The following is a 3111-nucleotide window of genomic DNA, read 5'->3' on the forward strand; positions in this document are numbered from 1 at the left end:
GCATTACAGAGAAAAACACTTCATATTGATAGATGAAAGTATAATTTTCTACAGGTCACGATGTCATATCAGAATTAACTAACCGATACCCTGTATTTTTCCTTGTAGAATTTCTCCTTGACGTGTTAAATTGGCTGGGAAACATCAAGCAGTCCTCGGCTGCCATGTGGAATCGATTGAGTCTGACTTGACTCAGCAAATCTATGCCAAAACAGCACTACTTTTTTGTTTTCTACCTTTGTTTACTTCTATCTTATTTTATTTCACGTCGCGATATCACATCAAAACTATCTAACTGACACTTTTTCCTGTAGAATTCTGCTGGGCGTGTTACATTGGCTGTGGAACTTCATGGAGTCATATATATGTACGACTCGAAACAGCTCCACAAGACAAGCACCCGCAAGAAGACGAGATGACACACTCGTAATAACGCTACATATTCACCATCAGCATATTAATGTATGCCACGAAGGGTATTGGCTCTCGTAATGTCCACACACGTACGTGAAAATTCAATTATTTTGTACCACTATAAATTCTGGAAATCATACGAGAGTTGTAGTATTTTCTAGTATCAAAATTTGTTTGTCAGCATTTTAACCTCGACCGAGGCAGGTCGTGCGCCGAGGTCTGCTGAAAAGTGTGACCTGGACAAGCAGCCCTCTCTCTGGTTCCTGCTGAAGACTATACTGCCGTGCCGGACTAGTATGGTTGGACTTGAACAGCTTGCTTTCCTTTTTCTTTTCCTTTTTTCGGGTAAGACTTGAACAGCTTTTTACAATCACCAAGTCCATACAAATAGCTTCCTGCAAAAAAAGAAATTCCAGGACCTACTAAAGGATACTCCCTTTATCCGGAAATATTTGTCGCAGAAATGGATAAAAATGAATGTATCTAGAACTAAAATAGGTCAAGATACATCTATTTCTCCGATAAGTATTTCCGAACAAAAGAATTACTACTGGCACATATTACAGGACCATCCAATTCAAAATTGGAAACATCCAAGACTGGACCAGGGACATGTGTTGTCATGAAACTGATTTGCTTTTCTGTAGGTTTTTAGGTCTCCGAGTTTCTCCTCCCATTACCACAACATAAATAATTTTCCAGCAAATGTGTAGCAAGGTGTGTGTTTCAAACATTTCCTCTAAAAAAACTAGAGTATGTTAATGCTTTTTTTATCGTTTAGGTAGATCCCATCACCGGTGTTTACCTATTTTGTGTTAGATAAATATGATTCTTCATACTTAGTTGATTCTTTAATTTTGGGGAAACTATAATTTTCATCCAATCAACTATTTAATTGTTTTCATAAGCTTTTTGACTTTTGTATGTCACAAGAATATTGTGGGTAATGGTTTTTTAGTTGTCACTTTAGCTTTTAATGCTTTGTCATTCATTGCAATTACAGGAGAGTGAGAAGTGGTGGCACCCGGTTTCGGCATCGTGTTGATATAGAAGACAATGACCTGTGAGAGGGGGGTTGAGTCATTTGTATTGTATTAGGTGCATGTGATTTTTTTTCTCGTGGAATGCACGGGCATGTTTCCTAGTTGAACATGAAAGTTTATATCATGATGAATCTTTTGATACTCATTTTGTATTATAAATATTTATATTTTTCTCCAGAAAGTGGATCAACCATATACAAGTTTGACCTTACAAAAATAAATACACCTTATATTTTGAAACAAATGGAGTATTTCATTACATGTCATGATGTCACGACATAACTAACTGATTGATACACTGTTTTTTTCCTTGTAGAATTTCTCCTTGACGTGTTATATTGGCTGGGAAACATCATGGAGTCTTCGGTGGCATGCGGAATCAAGTCCGACTTGACTATCTATATCTATATTTATATCTACTATTAAAAGGAGATGATATTCTTGGTTTCGTCCTGCTTTGTTTGGTCCCGCTTCAATTAATTTCACATACGCTATTTTGTTTAGTTAGTTGCCACCCGTTCTGGCCAAACGGAGGAAGCCCATCTGTCGGTGCACTATGGCCCAGGTCTGAAGAGCTGGCAAAAAATAAAATTGCCCATGGAAGAGTTCGATCTCATAACCTGCCAACCGGCCACACACCCATCTAGCGATATGAGAGGATTTCTTTTCTACCATTGCAAAGCACAGGCCTTTTTGCTAGTCTACTATTAAAGAGAGGTGATATTCTTGGTTTCGTCCCGCTTTGTTTAGTCCCGCTTCGATTAATTGCATGTACGCTATTTGGTTTCGTTACTTGCCAGCCGTTTTGCCCAACGGAGGAAGCCCATCTGGTGGCGCACCGTGGCCCAGGTCCGGAGAATTCGCAAAAAATAAAATTGCCGATGAGAGGGTTGGATCTCATAACCTGTCAACCGGTCACACACGGTTTGCCCAACTGACCGCAACTAGAGGTATGAGAGGATTTTTTTCTCCCGTTGCAACACACATGCCTTTTTGCTAGTGCAAACATAATTTATTTCAGGTCACAAAGTCACATCATAACTACTCCTTTAACTGACCCGCAGCAGGGCCTGAGCAGCATCAATTTTAGGGGGTCGCAATATTTGGCCGGAGTGGAGGCGATGGATGCGTGGTTGGGCGGCGGCCATCGCCTGCGTGAGCGAGCCAGAGATGAGAGACAGGGAGAAGAGATGGGGAGTTGTGGCTGTGGTTCTCCGCATGTGGACAAGGAAGAAAGAATAAGTGGTGGGTGGGCCCAGTGGGTTGTGTGGCTTGTTGATACGTCTCCAACGTATCTATAATTTTTGATTGTTCCATGCTATTATATTATCTGTTTTGGATGTTTTATATGCATTATTATGCTATTTTATATTATTTATGCGACTAAACTATTAACCTAGAGCCCAGTGCCAGTTCCTGTTTTTCCTTATTTTAGAGTTTCGCAAAAAAGGAATATCAAACGGAGTCCAAACGGAATGAAACTTCCGCGGCGATTTTTCTAGGACCAGAAGACATCCAGAGGACTTGGATTACATGTCAGGGAAGCCACGAGGCACCCACAATGACGGAGGGTGCGCCCAGGGGGGTAGGACGCGCCCCCACCTTATGGGCCCCTCGTGACTCCACCGACCTATTTCTTCCTCCTATATATATT

Source organism: Triticum dicoccoides, chromosome 2A (genome assembly GCF_002162155.2).
Source record: "Triticum dicoccoides isolate Atlit2015 ecotype Zavitan chromosome 2A, WEW_v2.0, whole genome shotgun sequence".
NCBI lineage: Eukaryota > Viridiplantae > Streptophyta > Magnoliopsida > Poales > Poaceae > Triticum > Triticum dicoccoides.